The sequence below is a fragment of the Cuculus canorus genome, chromosome 8 (assembly GCF_017976375.1).
Source record: "Cuculus canorus isolate bCucCan1 chromosome 8, bCucCan1.pri, whole genome shotgun sequence".
NCBI classification, from domain to species: Eukaryota; Metazoa; Chordata; class Aves; order Cuculiformes; family Cuculidae; genus Cuculus; species Cuculus canorus.
In genome coordinates, this window is record NC_071408.1 from 21,672,962 (window position 1) to 21,685,558 (window position 12,597).

Sequence of the window (12,597 nt, forward strand, 5' to 3'; positions counted from 1 at the left end):
GGAGATCCAGCAAGAGAGAGGCCATGTCTTCCCGTGATGACAAATCTGTGCTGAGTTTTTTTCATGCAAATGTTCCCCTTCTCGTCACCCCTGACTCCTCCTGCCATAATCTGACTTCTGGTGGGCCACAGGCCAGGATTACCAGGTGTAGCCTATGGTCTGAGGAAACCTATGGGCTGTGAGAGGAAAAGGCAAGCTCAAGAAGTGGGCATGGGTCTTCTCTCCTGCTCACCAAACCCACACACCAGATGTGTCATCAGTCTGAGCAGTGCAGAGAGACCCCAGTGCTTTGGGGCTGTGGCTGACCAGTGCTGCCCAGCACTATGGGGGCAGAGGTAAGCTGAGCTCTGTTAGCCAGCATGTGCTTTCCAACCTAATGCTGTGTTTTAGCTGTCACAGGACAACAAGAGCTGGTCAGGTAACCAGCCCCATGTTAACCCATGTATCTCTACACCAGCAGACCCTTCCCAGAATTCAGAACTCCAAATCAGGCACCTCAGTCCCATCTACTACACATTAGGCATAAAAAATATATAGTGAGAACTGGCAAAGGCAAGCAAGCAGAGATATCATTTGGATGCCCCTTCCTCTGAACATTATGCCCTGTCAGGCTTCTTAACTTCTGGAGCTGGGAATGCTCTTCAAGGGGAGGCACCCCCGGCTGCAGGGGTGCATCAGGAGGATTTTTTTTCCTTTTAAAAGCGTAAGAAAGAGCACCAGCTTGGCAGAGTGCTGAGCAGGTGTCCTGTGCCCCAGGATAGTGGGTTTCTAAAACAGGCATGTCTCCTCAGGATGTTAGCAACAGTAATCTGAGAGCAGGGCCTAGAGGCTCCTGTTTGAGTGCACCAGGCTTTCTCATGTGAGTAACTCTGCCTTGCTCTAACCCTTTGCATCACAGTGAGAGTGCCCCAAGCCCTCCCTCAGCCTGCTCAGGCCTTCCCTAGCAGTTCGTGGTTTCAGGCAGTCACTGGGAGACGAGTACAAACTACCCTGTGATGTGGAAAACCCAGCTCTCCCACTCTTTGTGTAGGTGTTCAGAGTTTGATTTCGCCTAGGTTTGACTCATGATGTGGGCATAACCCCCAGGGACTTCCCAGCTGCAGAGAGCCAGTGATAGCGCAGAGCAGGCAGTACTGGGATGACATAGAAATAGACCTACAGGCACACCAGCCTATATGCAATCCATACAGGAGGCAAACAGTGAGGGGAGATGACCCCTCAAGTAAGACAGGCGAGACATTTGGGATCACAGTACGTTTTTTTAATTTTAGAACTAGCTCTGAGGCTCTATGTGCACTCAGAGGAAAGGGGAGATATCCATCAACTTATGCAGCTGTAGGCCACTCATCATTCTGCAGCATTTTGACCAAAGCGCTGCCTATTTCCATCTGTGCTCCTTCAAGAGTAGGTGCAGTGAGTACATATACTTCCAAGCCACATTGGGTTTTCTTGCTGACAACAATTATTTTGATAAAAGACAAAACAAAAGAACACAATTGCTTTGGAAAACAGCTAACTTCTCCTGCCCCCCTGAGCCCTCACCTTCCTGTAACACGAAATTTCAGCAAACTGAAAAAGGAGATAGAGCAGATTAATGAGGTTCTCCAGGACACAAAACAGGTTGAATGCAATGTCAGACGCTGCCAGTACAAAACAACCCACACAAGTGCAGGAACAAGCACAACATGTAGCAGAAACGTGCCAATGAGAAACCACTACATCCTAGTTGTTAAGACAACTGTATTTAGCAGTCCAGTGCTCAGCTTCAGACTAAATCGCTTAGGCAGCAGCCAGGGACAGGCTCTGAGCTAGTGTAACCCCAAAGAGCACTGCTGACATCAAGACAGAGATGTCTCCTTCAAATAAGTCTCTGTTCCCAGATCACTCCCACAATACCATTACATCTGGAAGCGCAAATTCTCTGAAATGTTCAGGTCACAATTGTGATCTTTCCAACATTTATATAAAACTCTCATTTACAAGAGAAAAAAAAAAACAGGTTAAATTCTTCCAGCTCGTCTTCAAGAATCCAGCTAGCAGATTTCAGTGGTTGCTCACACTACTTTCTTGCATACAATCATAAAATCATTCGTTATTTTTTCCACAATTGGTTTCATGCAGCATTGAAGCTCCACATAAACCCTCCTGTGAGATTCTAGAGGGGGTGTTGGTATCACCTACAAAGTTTGTAACTCTGACTGAGTTTATAAGTCACAACATAGATCTGATTCCTCCACACGGCCCCAGCAATCATCCCTTGGCCACCTGGGCACTCAGGAAGGGCAAGCTTCTCAGGCCCATCCAGGACCCAGAGAGGGCAGTGTGTCCTGCAGACATAGATAGCATACCGTGCCTCATTTTCTCAGCACAACCACATAGCATTAGCCTTGTTTCTTGGCAGTTAGGCTCATGCTACCCATTCAGGGTCCAACTGTGTCTGTCTAATCGTACCGGAGTCCTTTGGTCAGCCCTATCCAAGCTGAACACTGAGTTGCAGACCTCAAAGATAGGTAAGTTCCCTCAGCTTCATAAAAACTGGGAGTCAGGCAGAAGAATCATGTTCTCACTGAAGACAGGCTGAGAAGCTTGCCTGTTATTAGTCATCAGCAAATCCACACATGGAAAGGTAAAAGACAATCAGACACCCTAGAAATCCAGCTATATTTATCTTGCTGTTCAAGAAACTGAATGCTTTGAAGAGTGAGGTAATTTGCACCTTACAGGAGAGGAATAATGAATCTATCTACTTTCAGCAGAATATTTGAGAAGTACGGGGACTAATTCCCATATGCCTGGGACTGGATCACTCCAGAAAAAGACCCAACCCCCTGCACGCCAGGCTGAATCTGCTCCAGACAAGAAGAGTAAAAGCAAGTGAAGACTGAGGCTGAATGCAGCACAGGACAGAGCTGCCTGCATGCATCTGCTGTGTAGAGAGAGAGGAAGACGGGAGAGGGGGCTGTGCAGCAGGAAAAGCGCCTCTCTTCACGCTGAAGATGGAAGACCGTGCTGTAAAAGGCAGAGCTAATGGGGAAAGAGTAGGCCACTTCTCCACTCCCCCTCCTTTCGCAATAAACCCACCCCACTGCAAAGACAACACTGAGGCTTAGAAGAAGTGGATTATTTTCAACTCAGCCAATAACCTCCTTTGCAGTCCTGGGCAGATTCTCTCCTCGTGGTGGGGATTACCCTTAAATCAGAGCACAAGCTAGAGATGTGGGATCTCTGCACATTTATAAATAGCTCCCCTACACATTTCACAGGAGTGCAAATGCAAATAAGCAGCTTTAACGTTAGCCCCAGGAAACATAATGGCAGAGCAAAAACACTGCCACCTTTCTCCAATGTGTCCTTATTTCCAGCATCCATCATAATAATAGGGACAATTAAAACCTGGAAGAAGCCCCAGGACACTGACAATTAGTCACTATAGGGCAAGCCTGAAACATAGTCAAGGATCAGTGGTTATGAATATCTGAAATAGGCTGGGCAAGTCATAGGAACTGCACACAAAACTGGTACCTCTGGTCCCTGTCTCATTCTCCCCACAGTCCCGGACCACATCTTACATGTTTTCCACACCAGCTTGTGGCCCTTCTCCTGCCCACACACCAGGCAGAGCTTGTAACTTGCCTTGCGGTTTTGCAAAGACCACAGTATGGGAGAGAGGAAAGGTTTTAACACATAAATAAAATGAGTTCAACCTGGCCAGTGGAAGGAAAGTGTTTCATCACTATTAATTCATGTTAGGATCAGCATACTGTGGTCAGGACTCAGTGTTAGGGATGTGCTGCAGATATGGGCTGTGCCACTTATCTGGACCCCATTAGGAGACAAACACCTAGGGCAGCCACAGCCTTTGCACACCCTGGCACAGCAAACATCCTCCACCCTATAACCCAGACAAGGCTCACTCTTGCGTGTACAGATGAAGCAAGTTAGATCACTGATGCACAGCACAACAGCAGGAACTGACTGTTCTGTAAGCTGTGAGATGGCATGGGTTTCTTATGGCAGTTTCTGCTCCAAATCCTACAAGTCAGGATGCTAGGTCATCGGATAAGGACCATCTCAAGTAGAACCAGCTCAAATGCTGCTAGTGGCCTTGGCTTCCAACACTTCCAGGAATTCAGCTGATTTAAGAAGATAAGTTTTAAATTACTATGTTGTCTATGCTTCTGCCCATCTGTCACTGTAAAAAACCCTGTAAAACACAGAAAGTAGTTTCAGTCCTGGTGCACATAGAGCACCTTTCTTTCTACTGAGGTCTCTAGCTTTAACAGAATTAATCTAAAATTAAACAAGAACCAGACTGGCCAGCAGAAGGGAACACTCGGTAACATTAGGATTTACAGACCAGTCAGAGCCCACAGCACCAGGTGCTGTACGGATGGAGTAAAGAACCCCTGCCCCACAGCTTTTTATAAGCAGCAGCCAGACAAATGCTACAGGGACAGCGAAGTGAAGAATTAGCCATAACATTGTATCTTCATGTAGTATCTGATGGAAATTGCCATCTCGGAATAAAGTGATTTCCACTATGATTGGTCTACTAAGAAGGCGATGCAACCGGCAGCCCAGCTGAAGGGCCTCTATACAAACAGAGGAAGCTCCGGTAACAAGCAGGAGGAGATGGAAGCTACCGTGCTGCTAGAAGCTATGATCTAGTTGCCATCACTGAAACTTAGCAGGATGAATCCCATGACTGGCTATTGATGGCTACAGGCTGTTCAGAAGGGACATACTGGGAAGGAAGGGTGGAGGCGTTGTCCTCTCTCTCAGGAAAGGGATAGAATAAAAGAGCTATCATTGAAGAGTAGCCACGAACAGGTTGAAAGCTTGTGGGTCAGAATAAAAGACTGAGGAACCAAAGGGAACCTTGTAGTGGGTGTATGCTACAGGCCACCTGATCAAGGAGAGCCAACTGATGAAGCCTTCTTCCTCCAGCTACAGGAGGCTTCGGGCTCGCAAGTTCTTATCCTACTTGGGGACCTCAACCACCCTGACGTATACTGGAAAAGTAGCACAGCAAGCTGTAGGCAATCCAGGGGGTTCCCTGAGTGCATTGAAGATAATTTCTCAATTCAGCTAATAGAGACCCCAACCAGAGGGGATGCAATACTGGACTTGATGGTCACTAATACAAGTGAACTTATAAGTGAGATTAGGATTGGAGACAGCCTGGGCTGCAGTGATCATACACTGGTAGAGTTCAAGGTCCTGAGGGATATGGGACAGGCAAGGAGTATAGTCAGGACCCTAAATTTCAGGAAAGCAGACTTCCAGCTCTTCAAGGAGTTACTCTGTCGGACCCCACGGGACATGGTCCTCGGGGACAAGGGAGTGGAACAGAACTGGCAAATATTTAAGGATGCTTTCCATGAGGCACAAGAGTGCTCAGTCCTTATATGTAGGAAATCAGGCAGGAAAGGGAAGAGAACAGCCTGGCTGAGTTGAGACCTGCTGGTTAAACTCAAGAACAACAGGGAACAGCACAGGCAGTGCAAACAAGGACTGGACATCAGTGGGCTGGAGCACCTCCCATATGAGGACAGGCTGAGAGAGTTGGGGTTGTTCAGCCTGGAGAAGAGAAGGCTTCGAGGAGATCTTATAGCGACCTTCCAGTACCTGAAGGGGGGCTACAAGAAAGCTGAGGAGGGACTGTTTACAAAGGCTTGTAGTAATAGGATGAGGGGCAATGGGTATAAACTGGAGGGGGGCAGATTTTGACTAGATATAAGGAGGAATTTCTTCACTATGAGGGTGGTGAGGCACTGGAACAGGTCGTCCAGAGAAACTGTGGATGTCCCATCCCCAGAGGTGTTCAAGGCCATGCTGGATGCAGCCCTAAGCAGCCTGGTCTGGAGGGAGTTGTCCATGCCCATGGCAGGGGATTGGAACTAGATGATCTTTAAGGTCCCTTCCAACACAAACTATTCTATGATTCTATGATTATTTGAGGATTGAGAGGAACAAGAGTTTAGTTCACACTACAGAAAACATATGGATATGCTTGTGATAGCACTACACAGTCTGCAGACTGCACCATTTGTGTAGTGATGACAGCCTTGCACAATGTGGTGCAGCATTAAAAAACAAGGGAAGTTGTTGCTGCAGTATGATAACAGATCAAAGGTTGGGAGCACCCTAGGAGTGGAAGGCATAGCTGATAACACGGTACAATAACAGAGCTAATACATGGGTGTGACTCAGCCCTGAAGCACCTTGCTGGTGAAGATAGAGAGCACCTGAAATGAGTCACTGACAGATCAAAGTGAAAGGGACAACATGGCTGTGTGTGCCAGTAGCCAGATGAGGCAGGAGAAATCCAAGGCTTTAGGCTCTCACAGCCTTGAAGAACCTCTTGGTATTTCTGAAAAATTAAGCCTTGTGTTTGAACTACTAATCACTTGCTTCTACTTCCCCTGTAGTCGTACCTGCAGATCCTCTGGCACAGAATGCCTGCTGCCTCCCACAACAGAGCAGAATTTCTGTTTCTTTGTCCTTCAGTTTGTGCTTCACAATCTGCATGAAATGACGGAAACTGACTGAATGAGAAATTGAGAATTCTGTGCAAATACAACTGAAGCACTGGTAATGTTAAAGAAATTTAAAAAAAAAGGAAAGAGGTTCTTCCATCACAGCCCCTCTGTTTAAATACCCCCAGATTTTGAGTCAGGATAGTGGTTTTCACCTCTCCCACCTCCAAAATCCTGTGGGGCTGCTGGTGCCAAACACCTGCAGTGCTCTAGTGTACTAGTGTAATATCTTGGCAGCAGGAACACAACTTCAGGTCTTCACATCAACAAGGGCAAGCAAGGTGGTGTTTTGATCAGGAGGTAGAGGAGCCTCTTAGAAGCAGGAGAGGAGTTACGGACCACTTTTTATTATAAACTAGGTTTTTGTTCTGATTTAAGCCCAGCACTACACAGGCCTGAGTTGCCATGGAACAGAGTAAAATAAAAAATAAAAGGCACCAGATCTGTAAAATGGTTTGCATTTGTTGAGCAGACTTCTTCCTACCTATTCTGTGTTTCACTAATTAGAGCTTATAAAATCCTCCAGCTTTACAGACTTGTTTCTCAAGTTTCAATGAAGAATTTAGACAATGAGAAACTGAAGAAGCAGGTCTTTCTTTAAAGGTCAAAACCTAATTCAAAAGGAATCTGTGCAGGGCAAAAAGCCAGCAAGGAGTTCCCTATTGCTCTATCACATTGCACCACATTTCAGCCTACACTAGGGAAACACCAACTGTTTTTGTTCCTGGATATCAGATATTCACACACTACAGAAAACAGCCTTCACCCTTAGAGTACGGTGTGCTACTACAAGCACTGTCACCACACAGCACTGCCATTAGGTAGACTGTTGTAGTACATAAGTTGAGCATATTCTGTCATAGAATCATGGAATCACTAGGCTGGAAAAGACCTTTGAGATCAAGTCCAACTGTACCTGTCCACTACTAAATCATATCCCTAAGCACTTCATCTACCCATCTTTTAAACACCTCCAGGGTTGGTGACTCAACCACTTCCCTGAGCAGACTGTTCCAGTGCTTGATAGCCCTTTGAGTGAAGAAGTTTTTCCTAATGTCCAATCTGAACCTTCCCTGGCACAACTTGTGGCCATTCCCTCTTTTCCTACCATCTATCACTTGGGCAAAGAGACCAACACTTACACTTCTACAACCGACTTTCAGGTAGCTGTAGACAGTGATAAGGTCTCCCCTCAGCCTCCTCTTCTCCAGTCTAAATAACCCCAGTTCCCTCAGCTGCTCCTCATAAGGCTTTTGCTCCAACCCCTTCACAATCCAGTGTAAGCACTGGATTCACTGTACTGTTTCCTCCCTGCCTAAACGGAGCCTCTGTGCTGTTTCTCTCCGCAGTCTCTTGCCTGTCTGCATTGAATTCACACTCCTATTCACAGCTCTGCTGATTATAGTAAGACTGCATAATCCGTAAATGATAGGATTGGTATTACAACAGGAGGGACTGGTATCACAGGACTGGAGGGAAGGGATCAGCAAGCAGGGCTGGGACAATTTGAGGATAAAATAAAAGCACCCAAAGGCTACTCTGTAAAACTGCGTGGTGCCTTACAGACTTGTTCAGTGTAACAAGAACACCATAAATTCCCATTTCAGATTGTTTTGCTTCTAAAATGTCTCTACATGAGTTTGTCCCTGCACAGGCTGAGCTCTACAGTCTGCTATTACATCAAGTTTCCTCAGTTAACTTGGCTGAAGGACAGAGCAAGCATTCAAGTGCCTGTCTCTGGGTGGGTCTCTCAGATTGCCACTGCCGCTTGACACTGAATATCCTGTTTGTATTGTTTCTTCCCTTACCAGCAGCTGAGCCAGGACCACTCTAGCATCAAAAAAAATACTGTCATTGCAGTTAATCTGATACTAAACTCACATGTCAGCACATCACTTATCTAAAATGACAGTAAAGAACAGTAAGCAACATAAGGAGAGAAATGATCTTTAAAAGAAGTGATTTTACCTACAACCACACACATTAAAAATGGATTAGTAAGTACTGCAGGTTTTTTCAGGGCTCTGTTCCAAATCTGATTCTATTGAATGGCTTCATTCTGCATTTCTGCACCTTAGTGCTCTTATCTTGTTTTAAAGTCCAGCCTTAGCTTTCATTTTCCACAGCCTGTGAAGCATGTTTCAGGGAGAATGAACAACCTCCTTGCAATTGTTTCATTTTCCAGCCCAGAGCCATGGAGATGTGTTGTGAGACCCATGAGACAGTCTGAATTGAAGAACCGAAAACAAACCCATACAGTGAAGCAAGAGGGGGCAGATCTGCTCAGCCACCAGAGTCAGCTGCTCCCTCCTTTCAGTCATGTTTCCCTTAACATACTGTTCCACTCTTTTCACACTCATGTCATGCTGCTTTCTATTCAAGGGAAACAGTATGAAACTTCATTTTTGTATTCAGGAGACCAGCGGGTACTCGGCTTCTGCTGCAGAAAAAGCAGTCATGGTTCAGCTCCCATTCCTTTTGGACATCCAAATAACAATGGGGACAGACTTGCTGGAGGAGGCACATCAACACCATGTGATCTGTTCACCTTCCTTCTTTCCCACTCAGCCCCACTACGGTTCAGAGCAGTCATAAAAATTAATATATGTTGAGGAGATAATGACACTCATCCATCCTCCTATAAGGCACTGTATTAAAGCTAAACATTGTAATTATGATACTAGTGTATCCCAAACCCAACTTGAGACTAAGGTAAACTGCCTCTTTGCAAGTCACTGCTGAGACCAGGCTTTGCCTTGGCCATTATCCGCAGCACAGATCTCCTTTCTAGCTGGCCAAAAGCTGTGAAGGCAGTAAAAACTCCTACCACAGAAAAAGTTTTTAAGTATATTGCATGAATCTGTCAGCTGGTGCTCATGAATAGACCCACACACTCCTTGTGTCTGTTAAAATCTTTGGTTTATGTGAAGCTGCACAGCTACCTGAGGAGTCAAATGCATCTGTGCATATACTGTTATCTGTCCATCATAGCTGTACTTTTCAGGGGGTCTACGTAGATCTTCACTACACAAATGCTTTTAAGCCCTCAGCTAAAGGCAACCAAACACAATTCATCAATATCTACATAAAAGAAATCTGATTTTTCAATAATGCAGGGGGGGTTGTGCTATCTGGTCCCTGAGATATTCTCTTAAAACCCACCTACTACACATGGCTATAAATAAAGCAGAAGCAGGAAACTGGAAGAGACTGGGTGGGACAAGGAATAAAAGTAAGGAAGGAAAGATAAAGTCATTCCAGAAAACCTAAATTAATTCCTTGCAATATTATACAAAGTCTGGGTTCTGTGATATCACAGATACTCTTTCTCCAGGTAGTAAAGAGTTCCTTTGCCCCAACAGCCAGCTATACTAAAAACTAAGAAGCACCTTGGATATCCAAAGCATAAGACCAGGGAAACCTCTGTAAACACCCTCCTGTCAGTGTTTGGTATGTTTAGGGGTACAGGGACAAGATACTTCTCAACAGCAAGTTAACTCCTTGTCTCCATTAGGTGAGGAGATTTCCTGCAAGACAATACCATTCATTTGCTTTGCTGTCTCTTCTGTTAATCTAATTCAAGTTTGCCAAAAAGCAGACTTTCCCCCCTGCAGCCCGGGGAGAGTGTTTGTCTTCAGCTGGCAGATAGAAGAAAAGCCTCTTCTTATAATCCTGAGATCCCTCTATATTAGGTGCCTAGTCCCAAAGCATTAACATCAGTGAGAAAGAGTTGTTCTTCCCTTCCAAACGAAGAAGCTGGGTTTCAAACAGGCTCATACACACTCCTCATTCCTGAAACAACTGCAAAGGAATTTCTCCTAGCTACTGTAACCCCAGTTTTCATACAACTCCTCTGTGCTTCTGTAACATATAGTGGTGGAGCCCTGTAATTAAATTTTGTCTTGATTTCCCATATTTAGTCATTGTTTATAAAAGATTTACAAACAGTAGGTTTTAACTCATACCAATCTTCCCTTGGTAAAATATTCCTATGGTATTTCTAATAAAATATGAGAAAGAAACTCTTTTATCCTGAGTAAAACATATACATGAAATTAAAGATTTGGTGGCAACTTAATAAACTTTACATTCCTTTCTATCCAAATCTCTAAGTATATGTAACAATTGTGGCTGGGACGGTGCAACAAAGATGGAAATAAAATCAGTGTGGCAAAGAATGTTTTCCAATTACATCTGAGATTTTGGGTGCACTTTAGTTGTGGTTCCTCAACAGCTCTAAACAACAAGGGAAAGCTCCGACTTCAACAAGCCAGAGAGTTGCCCCTTAGTTTGGCTGCGGGTGTATGTTCCACCAGAACAATACAGCTGTTTCTCTTTGAGGGAAAACGCTGCATTTGCTGTTTAAATAGTGAGTGCACTGTAAACACAGGACTGGCTTTAGAACAGGCTTATGAAGAAAAGCATAAAAGCATTTTCAGTTTAAAAGACAAATTAGCCGAACAGTCCTACTGTAACATCTCTGCAGAAGTCATTGCAATTCTCCAACAAACTTGATTTTTAGGCTACTTGTTAACACCATGGTCCACTTAAAAAGCCAGGCTCAATGTCACAGTATGACAACTTACTAAAGTGGTTGTTTCTGTCCCAAAATGTTTCTTTTCTTTAACATAGAGGTGCTTCATGTCCCAAAATGCTTTGGATATACATATACGATGCATTCAGTAGAAAGTACGTACCTTCCATAAAGCAAGCAATCAAATAACTAGTAAACAAGTGTCACATAAAATTGGCAAGTACATAGGCACAAACTCCAAGTTACCTGAAGGCAGATCTTGAGGATATTTCTTCACCTCCATTTCTTTCCTTCCCTTGTCTCCTTGCACCTCCTCGTGCCCCATAAGGCTTTTCTTGTTCACAGTTAAGACAAGTTTGCTGTGCTTCTCCCTGCAACTTTTCTTGAAGTGGCAATGCATTAAAAAGATTTGCAAACTGAGACTTCCAGGCTGAGTAACTTCTAGAAAAAGATGCATCTGTTCTTTCACTAAATTGGAATGTACACTCTTGTCCTTTAAGCAGTCTCAAGAAAGATGCTGTCACTGAAGTCTATAAAAATTCATTTTAGGACCAGTGCACCTCACTGTCAGTTACATTCAGCTGCTGTGTCCAAGCGCTACCCTTAGGTCTTAGTAAATTCAAATTACCTTCAAACTCCATTCAGGACAGCTAGGCTACAGAGCATAGGTCACTTAACGGTAAAGCATTCTCTACTTTCTTAGTCACTTGGGATTAAAATCAGTTTCTCTGCTGCTTTTGGTATGTTTTCATTAGTTAGCTCAGTGCAAATTCGCAGGAGCACTTCCTTGAAATAGACCTAAAAGCAATAATGACATCTAATAAAACATATTACTTTTTCCTACTAATTTTTCTTCCATTAGTAGGGGAAAACACTGCCAACTGATTTCATCAGGCTGTGAGGATTAAACTGTTATTCATAATATGTTTCAAAAATGAGAAAGTGTAATTTAAATGTTGGTCATGTGAGTAAGCAGTTAGTCAATATTCAGCATATTAATTGAATGCATTTGAAGTGCTGGAATTTTTCTGAAGCCTGCCAAGCTTGAGCCATACCAGCTCCTTTTGTAACTGAAGATCAGCATGAACTAAAGACCTTCCTTAAATCCAGGAGATGAAGTTCAGAGTCATGTGCACATTACCTCTATTACACTGAATGTCAGCCTACAGAAACAAAAATCAGAGATGGATGAGCAAGATGAAAGAGCTATGATTATCTTTTGTGTCAGTATATAAGGAATATGAGACCACTGGTGGCATACTGCAATCTAAAAATTAACCCAAAACCTTGCCAGTCCAGCAGACTTGTCCATCAATTTGTCTCTGCCTACAAAGTCAGGAGCAGAGGCAGACACTGAGTTCTGGAAGTTCTCTGTTGGTGTCCCCTACACATTAAACTTTCTTTACACTGAATGTAATTTGTATGTAAGATATCAGACAGCTGCTTCTAGATTCCTAACCCCAGTGCTTTCACTGATGTCAGCCACTGCTAATACAAAACAGTTAAACAGAAAACATGAGCTTC

The 12,597-nt window shown here is 44.2% G+C and overlaps 1 long non-coding RNA gene across 1 annotated transcript in view; it reads right to left on the bottom strand.

Annotated features, from left to right (window-relative positions):
* The window catches only part of LOC128852836 (uncharacterized), a 345,800-nt gene that overhangs the window by 331,031 nt on the left and 2,172 nt on the right, over positions 1-12,597 (bottom strand). The window lies entirely within an intron of this gene.